We start from the raw sequence: 19,917 nt of genomic DNA on the forward strand, positions 1-19,917 counted from the left end.
GTAAGCTTAAGACTACATAGAACTCGTGCACATCTGCTTTTGAGCATTTTTGTTACTCATCGTGTTGTGAGCATGAAGGATCTCCTCCTAAATTGCAATAAAGAAGGAATTAAAATTTTGAGGGAAAGAACCTTATAATTAAGTATTTTTTTTCCTGAGATTAGTTTTTATGAAAAAAAAGCTGCATAATTAGTTCTCCATGTGTCATCAAAATGATCCTTTTTAGTTTTTTTCTTATGATTTCATTTCTAGTCCATTCTAGACTTTGAAGGCGGAATTAGGCTAGGCATCTTATTCCTTTAATCGAGATAATGAAATGAGTATGTATGTTTTAAGATATTCTGATTCGTGTAAATGCTCATTGTATCAACCACTCTTATTTATGACATAATAAGTATCTTTTGAGATTGAATATGCGACATCCTTTAAATGATGGACCCTATTAATCCAAATGATTGATAATTCTTTACATTTCTCTAAATACAGATTAGCATATTCTCTAGTAGCATTAACAACATATTTGAGGAAAGAGTTTAACTTAATTAACCTTGGTGTACGCTTTTCACCGATGATATCCTTCTTGAGTTTAGAAAAAAACTTGAATTATGTAGGCCTACACTAGAGTCTAAAGGCCTTCGTTTGAGTAGATCTAAATTGAATATATGGAATTTAATTTTAGTAGTAGTTGCTCGAGTGACAGAGTTGTAACTATGGGTGATCAAATCATTTAGGTGTTGTCTAACAACAGATGAGATTTATGGTATTCAAATTCAGTAAATCTTGTAAATCCGGATTTACTAAATTTGTATGGGTTAAATCTTGAAAATTGCCTTGCAATGGATTTTCTAAATCTTATAAATCCAGTAAAACTATTTGGCAATTTCTGTCCGAATATAAGAAGTCGTTATGGTTGTCGAAGACATTCGGAAGCTCGCGAAATTAAATCCCAAGCCCACGAAGTTAAATCCACTCATTCGTCGGATTCATTATATCTGAGATTTACATTCTAAATTCACGGAATCCGGATTTACGACATCTGGGGATTTATTTTGTCCAAAATGACCGTCTAGCAGGATTCCACTTAAATCCTGCGTAAATTCTCGGTTAAATTCGCTGCCAAACAACCCCTAAAAGGTGTGAACATTTTAGATCTCTCGGGTCTATTGTTCAAAGTGATGGTGATATAGATGGTGATGTTATTAATAGAATTCAATTTGGTTGGTTGAAGTGGAGGAATGCATCAAAACTATTGTGTGATGGAAAAGTACCACTTAGACTTAAAGGAAAATTTTATAAGATGGTGGTGAGACTTGCAATGCTCCATGGCACAGAATGTTGCCCTTTAAAAGAGAAGTATAAAACAAAATTAAGTATTGCTGAGATGAGAATTCTTAGGTGGATGAGTGGCTTGACACTTAGAGACAAAATGCGACATGAATATATCCATGATAGGGTTGGTGTTGATAGGGTTGGTGTAGTGTAGTTCCAGTGGAGGACTAGATTAGTGAGTCGCCTTAAATGGTTTGGTCACGTTAAACATCAACCATCCGATGATCTAGTTAGGAGACTAGATGTAGGGGTATACCTAAAAAGATTTGGGCATATTGTATAAAAAATGATCTTAATCTATTAGAATTAAATGAAAATATGACACTCAATAGGACGCGATGGAGATTAACGATTCATGTGGCTGACCCCGTTTAGTAGGATAAATGCTTGTTATTGTTGTTTTTGTTGTCGTTAAATTCTGTGGAACTTAAAGATTACTCTCAAAGATAAGTTGGTGGAACTTAAAGACAATGAATTTCAAATTTCGAAAAATTGTTGAAAGAGAAATTTTTGTAGCTTGTAGATAAATCAATTTAATGTGGGATTAAATGGAGAATTTGATTATAAAATTTCCCAGAGGCTTTAAGACATTTTTGAAGTAATCATATTTTGATAATGTAATTTTCAATGTTATTAAATGTGCTATTACGTTGAAGGTAACATGATTGTCTAATGTCTGACTACCCAAGGTGCTAGGTGCACACTATAAAATTTCACATATTTTAACTGTAATGAATATTTTGGAGAATATAATATCATCACAATAAAATATTAAAATATGGTAAGGAAAAAAATAAATTTCGACAAAATGTTAAAAGTTTTAGATAGATATCTAAAATTAAGTTTCCATAAGGTTTAAAGGTTATGTGTTTCTATGTTTAAATAGAAAAATAAAAATCTAAGTTGGTAGCTTTAATATTGTAAGGTTAATCTAGTCTTCAATGATCACTTTTATTTTATTTCTCCTCTTTAAATTCTGGGGCCATTCATTTTTCAATATGGTTGTGCTCTTTAAAATATAATAAAAGAAGATTATATAAAAAAGACAAACACTTGTGCTCTTAGTGTCTTGCATTAGGATGCTTACTAAAGCAGTGACGTAGTGTGGCTTGAGAGGTGTTTGAGGCATAATGCCTCGTCACGCCTCGCCTCCTCTTGCCTTGCCTGAGCTCCTAGGAGAGCATTCAACTTGATTTTGATAATAGTATGTGCATGCATCCATATATGCATATATTTATGTATGTATGTATGTATGTATGCTAAAATAAAAGGTATGATTTAGAGGTTATTTCATTTGTTTAAAATAAATATATTTAGCAAACATGTAGATCTTTTTTTTCTTTTTGAGAAATTATAAATTACAGTTTACAATGTATTTTTATAGAAAAGTTAATTAAACTTTTTTTCTATTTTGTGTATCATTTGACATTACGTTGAATTTTGCTGCTTTTCTTCAACTCTATTTTTTTCCCTAAATCATCAATTCTTATTTTCTATCTGATTTATTAACATAGTTTTTGTCATCTTTATTCATTTCTAATTAATTTACTTATATATTTTTTTCATCGTATCTTCAACAAGTATTATTCCTTGCTGGTTTTCTCCTTTTACCACTTCCAGATTTTTCCATATTCAATTGGCTATTAGTGACCACTCTTTTTTCTTAAAATTCACATCTCTATAATGTGTATTTAATTCTATAGTTTATAAATGCTGTTTAAAATTTAGAAGTGTCTCAGGAGTTGTGTGCTGAGAGAATATTATTTATACCTGAATGATAAATTCAATATAATCGTAATTAAACCGATGATATTGTATGAATCCAAATATTGTGTATGAAAAAATCATTTGAAGTTGTGTGGTAAATGAGAATATAAAGGCAGATATGGATGGACAAAATATTAAATGATTATATTAGATAAATTTTGAAGTGGCATCCATTGAAGATAAAGATAATTAAAAATATTTTTAGATGATTTGAACATGTATAATGAAGGTAGAAAATGTTTCCTTTAGGTGAGTTGATAAAATTATTTTTAGCAGATTAGGGAAAAATAGACATGTCTTATGTTGCATGGATAGAATATGTTCAAAATTATCTATGAAGGAGAGGTTTAACACATCCATACAATACTCAAAAGAAATGAACAAGAAGTGTGGATTATTGTTAGATGATTTGAACACGTATAGTGTGGATTGGCGTTAGCTGATTATATTAGAGAAAATTTTAAAGTGGCATTCCTTTAAGATAAAGATAATTAAAAATAATTTTAGGTGATTTAAACATGTATAATGAAGGTAGAAAAGGTTTTAGTTTGATGAGTTGATAAAATTAGTGTTAGCTGATTAGGAAAAAATAGAGCATGCCTAAGGTTGCATGGATAGAATATGTTCAAAATTATTGCGAAGTAGAGGTTTAACACATCCATACAATACTCAAAAGAAATGAACAAAAAGTGTGGATTCATGACGTCTATCCCAAATGGTTAGGATAAGGCTATTTATAGTGCTAGATCATGTTTCTTTGTTTGTATAATTTTAATTTTAAGACAATTTTTATACATATAATTTATCCAGTAATTTCTAAATATCAATCATAATGTTGTCACACCATGTGTTTCTCTATAATCAATTAAAAATTTACCATAAGCCTTTCATTCCTGAGATATTTATTTACTAATTTTATTAGAATAATTTTTGCTTCATAGCAGACTTATGTGGCATAACATCAAATTAATTCTCCAGTATTGTTGTAATATTTTTAGGAAAATTTTTTCATTTTTCTTTACCTATAACATCAAATCAATTAAAGATTTATGATAATCCTTTCATTCCTTGTATGTTGATTTACTAATTTTATTAGAATAAAATTTTCCTCATAGCAAAACTTTGTGGCATAACATCAAATTAATTCCTGAAATGGGAAACCATTGTTCCTTGTTGTGTGTTGGAGACGCTTTTACTTGAAATTTGAAACCAATACCAATTAAAAGTTGATCGAATGTTGCGCCTAGAGGATTTTTGAATAAATTTGATCCTGTACTTGAGCTAGACTAGAAATAATTTAAAATTAGACCAGTGTAATTAGAAATTAGTGTTGTAATTAGTAGAATTAGAGCTTATGTAAAAAGTAGGAATGCTTTGGTAACTAGTGATATTGTTATACCATGGAATAAAAGTGCCATGGTATGATTACTGCTGGAATTGATAAACTATAGATTTGTCATGAATTAATCATTTGAGCAGTGGATCCTAGTGATCCATGGAATACATTTCTAGAATTAGCTGACATCCAGCAAATAGAATAATGTATACTCCAATTCTTGATTATACTGTTGAATATAGAATTCCTAGTGAGAAATCACTTAGTGGTAGATCTGGTCCTAGAGGAATTATACCCCATCCTAGTAGACAAAAAATTAGAGTAAACGTAGGTGCTTGGAAGCATGACTCTTTGTAGCTTGTGATGGAATAGTTTTCTCTTGAATTACTAGTTTTAGAGCATCCGTAAATGGTTTTAGTATAGTATAATAAAAAATGTAGATGGTTCATGATTATGTTAATTTTTTTCTTAAAAAAATTTATTCAAATTCTTATTTAATAGTTTCTCCATATAAGATTTTAATTTTCCTTAATGCTTTAATCTTTAAGTAGTACTTTATTTTATAATGCTATTCAGGCAATCATAATCAATTTTTAGGTGCTTGGTAAGGAGCCAACTATTGTGAGAAAAATATTGCTTTATGAAAGTTAAATTTAATTGTTTCAGAACTTTGGGTTTGTTTAATGTTTTAGAAAGGTGTTTTTTCTTGTTTTAAATCCATCTTTACAAACTTCCTAGTCATATTTTTTTGTTGAAAAATCAGACTATAAATTAAATTGTCAAAATATAGAGCTTTTAGGCTAAGTCATTAATTTCTAAGTGATAATGTGAACAACATATTAAAATGATTTATAAAAGTAAATTAATATTCCATTTGTTAATAAATAGTACAATATATCACCTACTTAATCTTTGATTAATTTATTAAACGTTTAATTCGATTAAATAAGAGTTGATTTTGAGTGACTTTATTGAATAATTGTTATGATAGTACTAATTAGTTATGCCATGCTATTAATTATTGAAGTTATTATTCAAGCAATATTCTTCATCATAGTTTTTAAGGATGTCTAATTTAAATAGGATGCTATGTGCAAGGGATGTCTTCTTCCTCACTTGCCCTTTCTAGGATTTGATTATGCTTCTCTAGTTATGGCGGCAGGATCTGCTAGGTTTGGTGCGGTTTTTCTGTTCTCTGCTGTTTTTTCTCCCTCTGGTTCTCACAAGTCCCCTTGTGGTTTTCGGTTTTTGGCTTTGGGTTGTAGTTACATTGGTTTTGTCGCTCTGTTTTAGTTCCCTGGTTCTACTGGTTACTGTTTCACTGATTTTGGAGACCGTCAGTCATGGATAAGCCTTCTTATTTATATGTTTTGGAAGGTAACAATCAGACGTCCAATCAATTATTCAAACACGAGGCAGCTAAATTAACAGAGCTTCCATGATCAGTTTGAACTTGGGGAGTCCTCAGGTTTCCCCAGGAAAGCTGTGCGCAAGAATGGAAAACCAGCATTGTTTTTCTCTGAAGCTGAAAATCAACAGCTAGCTGACCATTTACAATTTATCTTGTTGGACAAATGGAAGTTATCAAAAAAATTTTTGCTGATTTGAAGCTAGAAGGTGATTGAAATGTTGGTTTACTAGATGGAAGGCACGTTATGAAAAAAATTGGAAAGGTGATGGACTACGTTCTAATTTTATCTAGAAAGACTTTATACATAGAGGGAATCACTATGAAAGTCCTCAAATGGACCATTGACTTCAACCCACATGAAGAATCACCAACAGTCCCTATATGCTTCTACTCTTCTAAGGGACACTAAAGGGTAAAAAGAACTTGTTTTTAATGATATTTAATTTCTTTATATGGAATATAAGGGGCATTGCTAATTCTAATGCTTATAATAGATTTAAAAATCTTATAAGATTACGTTGGAGCCTTTGGCGGCTGTGGAGAATAACTTCAGATATTTGAGGAGGGTCGGTAATTTCAACTTTTCTTCTAAAACCAACAAAATAGGTTTTCTTTGGAGAAATTCTGTAGATGCGGAAGTACAGGAAAATGAAGTGCAGCTCATCCTTTTTGGAATCAAATATCACTTTCAACTTTCTACTCACCTTTGTATGTGTAGGCTACTGCAAGGAGGATGGGAGATCTTTATGCAATTATATGAAATACTTTTGGGAAACTTGCCAGGAACCTTGGGTTTTTGGTCGGGATTTCGACATAATATCTTCCAGCTGTGAGACGAAGGGGGGCAGGGCACCTAATCAGTATTGATTAACCTTTTTGCAGATATTATTCAAGATCCCCATTTGTTTGACCTGGGTTTTTCTGGTTCTATGTTTATTTGGAGCAGAGGCACCCTTTTTGAAAGGGTGGATAGGTTTCTAGCTAATACTTTGTGGATGGATGCTTATAGACATTATAAAATCCAACACCTATCTAAAACAGCATCAGACCACTCACCTATTTTATTGTCATTTGAGGAAACTCCCAAACCTGAGCACACACCTGTCAGATTTTGCAATATGTCGACCACTAATCAATCTTTTTTGTACTTTGTTAGGACTACTTGGACCTGTCAGCAGGTTGGCAATCCATGTTTCAGACTTTGGCAGCTTCATAAAGGTCTTTCTAGAGCTTTAAAGCAATGGAATTGGGATATTTTTGGGATTGTCCATTAGAAAGTTTAGCAGTCTGAAGATTTGGTTATTTTGAAAGAAGAGGATTATTGTAATGATAGAATCTTCTTGAAGTGCTCGCATAAGCATAAAACAGTCTTATTGATGTTTTTAACTTGTAATAGAACTTATTAAGCCAGAAAGCTACGGGCACAAATTTGCTGATGGGGATAGAAATACAAAGTATTTTCATGCTTTCGTAAAAAGGAAACGCGTAAATGCCATTGCCAGGATCAAGAACCAAAATAGGGATTGGGTTACTGACAGGAAGGACATTGTTGATGCTGGGATTAACTATTTCCAGTATGTTTTTCTGCTCATAATCAGGGTCTCCAATAGATTAATCTGGAACTGTTTCATGCTAGCAAGATCTTTGTCTCAAGCCTTCATTTAACTGGTACACCAAATGTGGAAGAGATTCATATGGCTGTTATTAGTATTGATAGCTCCAAGAGAGCAGATCCTGATAGTTTTAGTGCTCTTTTCTACAAATGTTACTATCCAGGTTTTTTTCACTGGCCAAGATATTCACAGTTATTTTAAATCTTCAGCTATTGCTTTAATCCATAAGGCTCAAACTGCTGGTCATTGGTCCGATTACAGGCCTATTAGTCTTTCTACTGTGGTATCCAACATAATTAGCAAAATTATTGTTGTTATGATTCAGCCCCACCTCTATAACATAATAAGCCCATACCATGCTGCCTTTCTTAAAGGTAGAAACATCACTGACAACACCCTGATCAATCAAGAATTAAATTTGGACGTGTATAAACAATGTCGGGGAAGTATTCTGATTTTGAAGATGGATATTAAGAAGGTTTATGATACCATCTCGGGATTACATCATTAATGTGCTTCATGCCATGGGTTCTCTCATTTAGCTGCTCCTTGAATATAATTTCTCTTCTATAATCATTAATGGTGCAAAGCATGGGCACTTGAATGCTTCTATGGGGTATCAGACAAGGAGACCCTCTCTCCCCCATTCTCTTTATCTTGGCCTTTGACTATTTATCCATAAGCTTACAAGTGCTATTCTCCAATCATCCCCACATGTTCTATAGCAGCAAAGCTTACTGATCACTCACTTGGCTTATTCAGATGATCTAATTGTATTCACCAATGCTTCAAAGCATCTTATTAAGAAGGCGTGTGATGTATTTCAGCATTTTGAGCAGGTGTATGTGATGGTTTTTAACAAGAGCAAATGTGGGTTTTATGTTGGTAAAGCAGATTATTTAACCAGAAGACATTGGATAGTTGATTATACTGGCTTCACTAGGCACTGCTTACCTATATCATACCTTGGTGTTCAAATCAGTAAGGAGAAGAAATGCTATTTGTTTGAGGTAATCTTCCATAATGTAACTGCTAAATTACTGTCATGGGAGAATAGTTTTCTTTCCTATGGGGGTAAAATTACTCTTTCAAAAAAGGTCCTTACCGCTATACCCCTTTATTCCATGCAAATCTCTAAAAATGCCCAAAACTATTGTTCAAAAGATTGGAGAGGTTGTTCAACAAATTTCTTTGGAGTGGTAATTCCTCTCAGATTCATTGGGTAAATTGGAAGAAAGCCTGTTAATCATGTGGGTTTGGGCTTTAGGTCCTTTGAGCATCTATGAAGATTAATTTGATGAAGCTTTGGATTAAATTTCGGGCAAATAACTCTCTTTGGGCCATTCTTATGAGAAGAAACAATTGTGGTCAGGCTCACCCTTGGCTTGCACAATTCAGAACACAGACTCAGTTGTTTGGAAGGAAATGATTCACCGTAGGGATTTTTTTGAAGATTTTATCCATTGGGATAATGGCAAGATGAGCTTCTTGTTTGATGATTGGACTTTTTTGAGGCCTCTTGCTCATCTTGATGGTGGGCTTATGGACGTCAATATCACAGTGGGTGAGTGGCGGACTGATGGAAGATGGGATTCTACTAAACTTGGCAATATTGTAGCCAAACAGGATGCTACCTACATTTGCAGAACTCCTTTTGATCCTTGCAGCAAGGATAAATTGATTTTCAAAGGAAATGTTGAAACTACAACCTCCAAGTCCATTGCTCTAACTCTTCAGCAGCCTCTCTGTCCAGGAATTATAAGTGGCTGTGGAACTCTTTTCTGAAACCATCTATATCATTCTTTACTTGGAGAACTATGCACTCTCTTATACCCACTGATGACATACTCAAGCTCAGGGGTCTTATACTTCCTTCCATTTGCCTCTTGTGTTGAGGTGAGGAGAAATCCCTTTCTCACATATTTCCATCTTTCAGGTAGACTTTGGAGCTTTGGAGCTATTTTGCTAATTTGCTGAAAGCTGATATGCCTGAGAGGAATTATAATTCTGTTAGGAACTGTTGGCAGGATTAGTCTCAAACTACTAATTCTGTTATCATAATTCTCCCTATATTGATCAATTGGTTTATTTGGCTGGCTAAGTACTATATGAAACATGATGAGAATGGTCATTGGGAGAGTCCTAATGCAACCTTTTGTATATTCACGCCCATCTTCAGAAGGTGATCAAGCATGGTGGGATTAAAGAAAGTTTTATGGCTGCTCTACATCCTTTTTCCAAGCACATTATCAGACTAGTTAAGACTTTTAGGCAGCTACCTCAGCTGATTTATTGGAGGAAACCTGAGTTCAATTGGATCAAGCTTAATATTGATGGTAGTTTCTTTGGTACTAATGCTGGCATTGAGGGAGTTTTCAGGGATCACACTGGCACAGCATTACTCGTGTTCTCAGTCCCTACATTTGCCGCTTTCCCTCTTCAGGCTGAGGTTGTTCTGGCTGCTCTCAATATTGTCTCTTCCCTTCATTAGAGCAACCTTGTGATGGAATGGATTCTCTGATTCTTTGGAAATGTTGCACCTCCTTGAACTCTTCTCATTGGCACATCAAAGGAAATGGCTCAGATTTCTCATTTTCTCGGTGTCCAATGGTCCTACATACCAAGAGAAGGCAACAGACCTGTTGACGGCTTGCCAAGGAGGCTGCTTCATCTCAAATTGTCTTCTTAGATACTTTGCGTCCTACTGCTTTGTCTTTTTTGCTTAAGGGGGATAGGCTTGATGTTCCTTTTGCACCTCTTTTTAGTAACCTTTACTTATCAATGGACACTATAGGCCTTACCCTTAAAAAAAAATGTCTAATATAAATAGTAGTAAAAGTTTTTTAAGATTTATTCCAATATTCTCTCGTAGAAAAGAATTAGATTTTGGAAGAGGATATAGTTTGAAAGTCAAGGAATGGTGGTTAAAATTGTCTCTTGGATCTTTGTTATATTAGAACATTTATAAGTGTTGGGCTAGGCTGTTGAAGTGGATATGACAAAGTTAGGAATGATCGAGTCTAAAATTATCATTTTAGATTGTCCTGGCGATTAGAAATTCTAATATGTAACAATTATAGATAGCGTAGACTTGGTTGGTTTGGGTAGATAGCGTAGACTTGGTTGGTTTGGGTTTTTCACCATTGATTCAAGTAGATAGTAATAGTGGGAAAGGAATATGGAAGGTAGTAGAGTAAAGCCAACCTAAGAGACATTTAAAAAAAAAAAAAAAGCAAGGTTAAAATCATTTGCAACAGATTACACTCATCTTGAATGATTAACTATCAATTCATATAACTGATTCCATGTAAAGGATATTGATGATGATGATTTTATCATTTTTTTTCCAATAAAGTGAACCTTGTTTGACTCTAATTATTGTTTATACTAAAATTTATAGTTTCTCTTTTTTCCTGTTTTTATCACGGACCTTTTGCATCCCTATCCATCTCTTTGGATTTTATATAAAATACTTTGCATGTTTACCAATGATTTACAACTGTATATTGCACTAAACTATGTGATTCTTATGTCCTGACTCTTTTTATTTTTTAATTTTTTGACAGTGAATCCGAGGAAATTCAGCTTTGCTTCGGGATCAGGTGTTAGCAATTTCATCTCCTAATTTAAAGATGGTTTGCCACACATTTTTTCTTCCCTTAGCTCCTACAGCGAACCTCCCTCTTTCTAGTCACCCAGGGAAATGCTTCTTTATTGTATTACCAAATTCTTTTGTAATTCGAATTAGTGCTAAATTTTGGGCTTGTTTAGAAATTTTTTTGCCCATGGCTGGGAATATTGCTGAAATTGTCTCTCAACTCCTGGCCATTTCACATAGCGTCAGGTTTTACTAGAACACCCTCCATAAGTCTTTTAATGAAAATATTGTACAGTGAATATTAAGCATTAAATCTCTTGCAAATATGAGTTGATATTAATTGGAGAAGTCTTGCCAAGGCATGGTAGGTCTCTCTCTCTCTCTCTCTCTAACTTTCTGTCATCACTACTCACAGCTCTCGCGTCCATGTGAATTGTGTGGCTGCAGGGTTGGAGGCGTTTTTAGTGAGTTTAAAAACTAGGAGCCTTTTTTTCTTCTGAACGGGGAAGGAGGGATTTATTATGATTTATTTACCATCGGTCTATTGTTGTGTTGATCTTCTTTTGTGCCTGTAACTCCTCCGTATGCTAACGGTTAGTGTGTATATATATATATATATATATATATATAGTATTATAGATAGATAGATAGATAGATATATTTCTGTTTTTTTAAGCAGACAGTATGATTGTGCAGGATTCGATATTTCAAATGAAATTCTAATTTGACAGGAATTGGTGATTTGTTCTTCATATTTCCATTCTTCAGCGGAAAAATTATGCAGGAGAGGATTTGGTGCAGGCTCCAAAAATTGTCTTATACATTCTAGTTTTGTAAGCCTGCAGGATGTGGTGGTTTTGTTTGCTGTAAGGTCTCAAAAGATGGTTAGTTAAATAGTAGTTTCATGAGCTACAGACGCCAAATATTCTGATTCAAGTGACTTAACTTCCCCTCTAATATTTAAGGGCAGGTATTTACCACGAGCCTCTTCTGCGTACAAACAGTTTTTTTTTTTTTTCTTTTTCTTTTTTAATGTTCAGTTTGGTTATGATGTAAAAACTGCTTTATGTTTTATTTATTTATTTTATGTTTTCGTGTTCGCAAAGTTACTGTATTTTGGTTTAGTTCAGAACTCAAAATGAATGCATTATGTTGAGCTCAATCCATTATGAATGCATTGTTGCTTAATTTTTTTTCATTAAAATTACTATGATTATTATTATTATTTTATTATTATTACTGGTGTTGTTCTCTCCTTGATTTCTGCAGTTTTACTAATTTATGGAAGGCTTCCTTCTCACTAAAAAGCTGGAATGGCAGGTTTTTGGGTAGTATAAACTACAAGCTTATGTCATGCAGTGCATGCCTGAATCTGCTTTCTTAGCCTGAAGGTAGCAACTCTAGAAAACAAAGATAATGATGGGTTAAATATATTTCAGTTCTGATGTTTGTATTAGTTTAATGATATTCCACTGAAGAAATTAGTAACAATTGCATGAGATTGTAAAAAACTTGGAGAAAGAAATACATATTGAAAGGCTAAAAAAAAATCTATATGAATGGCACAAAAAGACAAACACCCATAGGAGGAATAAGCTCACACATTAAGAGAGAATTGAGTGCATGCTCCATCCTACAGCATTAAAGATGATCACAACAAGAAGAGTTTTTAGGGACACTTTATGTTTTTCATTTCTTTCATGCTATAAGGATAGGCCAAAATAAATAATGGAAGAAATTTCATAGCTGAAGTTTGAAGCAAATGCTGTGTATTTATCGGCAATATTTAGCCCACCAAGATATGTTATCCAACAATAAAGAGCATATTTTACAAAGTAATATTTGAACCAAATGTAAGTTGATGAATCACATTTCAATGTACTTGTATACAAAATGACAAGCAGAGATCTACCAACCAACCAGGAGTTGTATAAAAAAGAAACCAAAGATCCATCTATAATACATTATGTTGCTTATCTTGAAAACCAATGTTTTTTTTTTGGTTTTTTTTTTTTTTTTTTTTTTTTCATTCTTTCTAAGAAGGAGAAAGGGGGAAATATGACCAGAGAGAACCATAGTTTACCAAAATCCTGGCTGGCTAATTGATTAGTTGAGAGCAAAAATAGAGGATAAAACAATACCTTTGCAATTTCTAAGGAGAAAGGTTTGAGCCCAAGAAATGAGTTGAAACCCTTTGAAATTGCCCCAATCAAAAAGAAATTGAAGGGTTATGGAGGTGATTTTTTAGAAAGTGCATTTTTGGACTAAAAATTGATCTCCACCAATAAGCTTGTTGTTAAAAGAGAAAATAATCAATTGATAGTGACTGCACATTTAAAATAAATGTATATTTCTAACTATCCCAGCTTGAATTTTCTCCAGTAATGAAGAGTGATATTTAGCTGAAAGTCTCCTATCCATGAGAGGTGATCCAAAATACTTTAAGGGAAATTTACTTGTCTTCTGAACTAAGATTTCACTAATTTATGTTGAATTTGATATAAATTTAAATATGCTCATTTTTTTTTATTTAAGTAGATCAAAGTATTCTTTTGAAGAGAGTAAGCGATAAGAGAATTGACCCTGATAATGTCAAACAAAACATCTGACAATGGGATATCGTAGTTAGAAGCATATTTTTTATAAATAGGGCAGTAGTTTCGTGAATAGATCTCTTTCTCTTGAAGGTAAAAGATAAGTGTGATAGTAAAATGGAAAGGATATAGCGATCAATCTTTTCTTAAGCCATTAAGGGTGCGTTTGGGGCAGCTTATTGTGTGGGCGCGTTTTGAAAATGTGACTGGTCACGTATGGATATTGCGTCACAAAGGATTATCTTAATATTCTGATTGACTTTTCGATTGAATGCGGTCATGGGATTGACCTCACGACCCGCGTTCCTTTTCAGATCATTTACCCCCCTACAAACACTCTCTCGACTCGCTTGCCCTAGGTGTGATCGATCTCGCTCATGTGTCTCTCTCTCCCTTTTCACTCGGTGCCCTTCTCCTCTGCCTTCTCACTCAGTGTCCTTCTCCTCTGCCTTCTCACTTGGTGCTCTGATTACTTTGCTCTGTTAGTAATTCATGCGGTTGTCGATGGAATGGTGGCTTTCTTTATGTGATTTTTGGCTCTGGGTTTTTCGATTTGTTGTGAGATTTTCATCATATTGATGATTTGTGATTTATGATTTCTCATTATCGGTCATTAATTTTAGATTTGGATCTTGCAACGAAAAAAAAATGTGAAATTTGTTCGATGTCAGACGAAAGGTTCAGTTTGATTTGTTGAATATCATTAACATGAATGGATGCTCGATGTTGCTTCATTTGCAACGTTTATGGGGCCCTGTTTGAAAAATGGATGAACTCGGGTGCTTAATTTGTGCATGCCATTATTTCAGGTATCCTGCGTGAAAAATGGATGAAATTGGGTGGTTTATTTGTACCCTATTTAAAAAATTGATAGGCTTGCTACTTCTTTGGCTTGTTACTACTAGCTTGAATGATGAATCAACATTGAGTAGTTTTTTGGCAAGTGAATTTGATGTTTCATTTGTATGTGAAGGTTCAACATTGAGTAGTCTGTGCTTGTTGTGAACCTCATCACGAAATTACATCCCTTTTTGTTTATGTTTCAACTATGAAACTGAAGCTTGGATGGAAGAGCATGCTTCATTTGTACATATCAATGTTTGGGGTACCCCATATGTAATTGCTCCAAATGAAAAATATGGGCTAGGGTTTCTTAACTTCCTTTGATGTCTGAGTAGTAATTTCAAAAAATTGATGAGATAGGGTGCTACATTTGCTCATAGCTTTGTCTCGGTTGGCCTATTTGTAATTGCATCATCTCAAAATTACATTTAGTTTTTTTTTTTTTTTTTCATTTATGAATGTGGGAAGTTTGTGGATATGTGGTGGGGGTCGGGTGGAGGCTACGGTGGGGGATGGATAGTGGCTATGGTGGGGGTTGTGATGATGATTGTGGTGGGGGTAGATTGCTGGTTGTGGTGGGTGTTGGATAGTGGTTGTGGTGGGAGGTTGTTTGGTGGCTGTGGTGGGGGTTGGGTGATGGTTTTGGTGGGTGTTGGATGATGGCTGTGGTAGGGGGTTGGGTGGTGGCTATGGTGGGGGTTGGGTTGTAGTTGTGGTGGGGGTTGGGTGGATGGTGGTTTTGGTAGGGGGTTGGTTGGTGGGCATGATGGGTGTTGGGTGGTGTCTGTGGTGGGGGTTGTGGTGGGTGTTGGATGATGGCTGTGGTGGGGGTTGGTGGTGCAACTGGTCTTATGGTTTCTATCTCTAACTTGAGGCATGGTTTTCCTGTCAATTTAATTTAACTTCAGATTTTAAATATTTTTTAATGTCTGATTCACACATATTACTTGAACAAAACACTTCTTTATCATGAACTTACAATGAGAGAGCCTGAGAAGAAAGATTGTGGCGGCAGTAGTTTTGTTGTACGAATACTACAACTCATACATCGATCAAACTCCTTGCATGGCGTCCACTTATATTTATGATAAATGAGTTGGGGAGATACTACAAGGACAACCCACAAGATTCAATAACATGTTTCGTATGACAAAACTATATTTATGGATATGCTTGATGAACTACATAGTCATTATGGACTCCAAGGCTCCTCAAGAATGACATCAAGAGAAGTGTTAGCAATAACCCTCTACATTTTATAACAAAATGAATCAATGGAAGGAGCGATGGAGCTATTCCATCATTTATCAGAGATAATTAACAGATATTTCTCAGTGGGCTTGAAAGCTCTTATCAGTTTTTCTGCAAAGATTATCAAGTCAGAGAATACAACATTAGAGACGATCCAAAAAAGATTGCAAATGACCCACAATATATGCTATTTTTTAAGGCAATTATTTTAAAACATTAAATCATATTCATTCAAACGTCAAAATGACTTGTGTGACTATCACACCTTTATTTAATTTGATAGAATTGTATTGGAGCAATTGATGAAACTCACGTAGATGCATGAGCATCCAATATTGAAAAGATCATATACATTGGATGATGTGGATCACCCACATAAAATGTGATGGTCATATGTGACTTCAACATATGTTTTATTTTGTGATGGCTGATTGGAAGGTTGTGCACATGATAATTGTATTTTTTTTTCTTTTGCGACGAGAAACCGAGCACACGACTTTGCTCACCCACCTCTAGGCTCATAAATTTATCAACCACATTCATTTTTTTTTAGTTTATTACTTATTATTATATTGGGATGGGTAAATATTACTTGGTTGAGTCATTTCCAAATACGAAATATCACATACCCAATTTTGAAAGATCTTTGTTTTGCTCGCGGTAGAAAGGAAATGTTTTACAAAAGACACTCCTCCTTACGAGGTGGAATTGAAAGAATGTTTGGAGTGTGAAAGAAGAAATGGGTCATACTGTGTGATGTATCGAAGTAACCATTTCCAAAACAGATGCAGATTTCAGTGGCCACGATGGCGCTCCACCACTACATTTGGCGGCATCATTCTCGAATAGATGTAGACTTTAGCATGGTTGACGATGATTACATGCAGGTCTCGCTAGTAGCATTTAAATTTTATGTAGGTCAATTTATACCACAGTAGATGCGGAGTCCCAGGATGGCTACATCCAGGATGGCGAAGGTGCTGCATAAATGGTTTAATTGTGAGAGCGATTAACAACGCCATTGTTGGATGGTAATTAGACGATTCTTATTTATTTTATCATGTTCATGTTTATTTTATGTTCCATATATTATTGATATTTTAGATATTTTAAATTTTATGATGTTTGTAATTATCTTTTCTCATTTTTTTATTCCTTTTTTTTTGCGTTTATGAGGTCCATGATGAGACATTCGACATTGTGAGTTCATCTTGATGACCTGTTAGTCACTGTTGGTTGGTGTCACATGTGAAATCCTGATAAAGGTAACCAAGTTTCTCTTTTCTTTTAGATGTTGTGGTTTTTGAGGAACTTCTAGATGGCCTATTAGTCGATGTTGGTTGGTGTCACATATGAAATTCTGATAAAGGCAACATAGTTAATCTTTTCTTTTTTACGTTGTGGTTTTTGAGGTACTTTTGGATGGTCTTTTTTGGAGTGATATGCTTATGTGACACACACAAGCTTGGTATTAAGCGTGCTAAAGGCAACCAAGAACCCATATTTTATAAGATGTTGTCTTCTTGTTATGACAGGTTCGGTGGGTCTAGTGTGCTTAGTTTTATGAAACCTCGCACCCACACAAAACCCTAATTAATTACTGCTTTTATCAATTTATAAAGTCCATTTTTATTTTTATGTTCCATTGATTGTTGATATTTTAGATATTGTAAGTTTTATGTTGTTTGTATTTTTTTTCCTTTTTTTATTCCTTTTTATTTTTTATGGTTTTGTGAGTTCCATGATGAGATGTTCGACCTTGTGTGTTCTTCTTGATGGCATGTTAGTCACTATTGGTTGGTGTCACATGTGAAATCTTGATAAAGACAACCATGTTACTCTCTTTTTTTTTCAATGTCGGGGTTTTTGTACTACTTTTGGATTACTTTTTTGTTGTGATATGCATATGTGACACACACGAGCTTGGTAGCTAAAGGCAACAAAGAACTCTCTTTTTACAAGGTTTATTGTCTTCATGTAGTGGCAGATTCGTTTGTTGATCTACTTTGTTCTCTGAGACCTCACGCCTGCAAAAAACCACAATTAATTCTTTTAGCAATTTCAACTTCTGTTATGACTAATGGATTGTCTTTTGAATCGTTCAAGAAAGATGAGTTCCAGGATTTCAAGGACTTCCTGGCGAGTGCTTTGCCACTGCAGACTGCAGACTTCCCTACTAACGTTTCGTCGGGCACATAGTTACGGGAGACAGTTATGTAGGTGCCCTTGAGGCATCACAGAGAAGTGACTTCTTCCGATGGGCTGATAGTCCAACAAATCCACAATCGATAGTGATTGGGTTTGGATGGTATCCCTGAAGGACGACGTAGCTCGTGACATAGGTCGTCTGAATTTTAAAATTAATATTATCATATTTTTTATTTTAATTTTAATATTTTTTTATTTTTTTATCAATCTTGATACTCATTATTAAGTGAGGTATGTATTTTATTTTTTGTACTATTTTGAAGTCTTTTATTGCTTCTCAAGCATCAAGTATAATCTTTTGACAGTTATGTTGCAAACAACATTACTGCACAGGAGCAGAATGATCATTTATCCAGAAATAACTGCAAAACAGTTGTTTTCTAACAGCACAAACCAAACAACCAATCGACTTACCTGGATCATCTATTGATCATCAGTTTATTAATAAGCTGCAGCTACCCCAAATAGACCCTAACTTTAGATTCTCCATTCAACACAATAAAGAAGTGAACTATGATAATGCAAGTATAAATTCAGTTAATAAATAATTGGGGAAAGCCCTTTAAGAATATATAGATAAAATGTAGTGCTTATTAACACTATGAAATGTCTTCATAAATTGATTTTAGCTTAAAATTTTTTTTTTCATAGATATGAACTTATATATAAGCTCATGAGATGGAATAAGTTCAGAAGTAGCTTTTGTCCTTAATAAACATAGCCTACCCATATTATGAAGCTTGAGAGTTGTTAAGGATTTGGTTTTAGTATAAATATTTTGCTTAAAAGTAATAGATTTTTAGTCAACCACGTGGCCAATAAGTAGGCAAAAAAGAGTGAATGACTTTACATCTCATCTTAATATAAGTCAACATAATATATATTATAGTCTCATCTAGCAATAAAGAGTATATTTTAGAAAGTAATATTTGAACCAGATATAAATTGATGAATCGTCGTTATGATGGCATTAAACAAATAAATTATTTAGCAAAACAGTTTGAGAAATAAGTAGTTCTAGTCAAAGGAACAATATTTGTCCCATTATAACTTTTAAGATTGAATATAGCATTTAAGTGACCAACATTGAAAGCAATTTATAGGGCAAACAAACTACAATGACCATTTTTAATAATGGAACTAAGCTTGGCTTCAGGCGAGGCATTGAATAAGGTAAAAAAACATGTACCCAAAATTTCAAGAAGAGATATACCAATCAGTCAGGTGTCACATAAAAGTTGGTCTTAAAAGTACATTATTTTGTTTATCTTGAAAAAAAAATTGGGTCTTTTTATAAATTTTTCAAAAAAAGAATTTTTAAGGGATACATATGATAGAAGATAACCATAGTTACCCAAACCATATCTCGGCAAATGATTGAAGGAAATAAAGATTTTAAACCCATTTTTATTTTGTAAGCTCAATTGAGAATGGATATAGAGAATAACATAATACCTTCACAATCTTTATGGAGGATAATGTGAGCGCATGAAATGAGTTGAACCCATTTTTAATTGTCCTGATCAATAAGGAATTGATTGGTTATGTATGTGAATTTTAAAGAATGTATTTAGGAATCCAAATAAATATCAATCAATAAGATAAATTATTGACCTCATTTTTATGATGTTCATGTCTCTCTTTCTAACTTATTTTTAAAGCTTAGGGTGGTTAAAAGCCCTTTAGTGGCTATCCTAGAGGACTAGATGATGGTTGGAACTCAAATTTTAATCAAAACTAAATCCTTATTCCCCTTAGTTTGAAATGTGCATAGTTTGATCCTTATATATTGATTTGAGCATTGGTCATGTTATTAAGAAATAAGGGTTGAGTCCTCTTTCAATTCCTGGTATGCCTTTAAGGAAACCTCTAAACCTTGGAGACTTTGAACCAGCACACCTTACCTAGGCCTTAGGTGCCTACTAACCCCTGTGCTCACCCTATGGATTAGACTGGTGAAACTAACC

General features: G+C 34.0%; 1 protein-coding gene across 3 annotated transcripts in view; it reads left to right on the forward strand.

Annotated features, from left to right (window-relative positions):
- Positions 1-11,409, forward strand: part of LOC110020281 (chromatin modification-related protein EAF1 A-like) — a 50,867-nt gene extending 39,458 nt beyond the window's left edge. For all 3 annotated transcript variants that reach the window (XM_020718332.1, XM_020718334.1, XM_020718333.1), the window contains exon 23: positions 11,023-11,409. The gene's annotated coding sequence lies outside the window, so the exon portion shown is untranslated. The remainder of the gene's footprint in view (positions 1-11,022) is intronic.
- Positions 11,410-19,917: the final 8,508 nt, after the last annotated feature.

Source organism: Phalaenopsis equestris, unplaced genomic scaffold (assembly GCF_001263595.1).
Source record: "Phalaenopsis equestris unplaced genomic scaffold, ASM126359v1 Scaffold000094, whole genome shotgun sequence".
Lineage (NCBI taxonomy): Eukaryota > Viridiplantae > Streptophyta > Magnoliopsida > Asparagales > Orchidaceae > Phalaenopsis > Phalaenopsis equestris.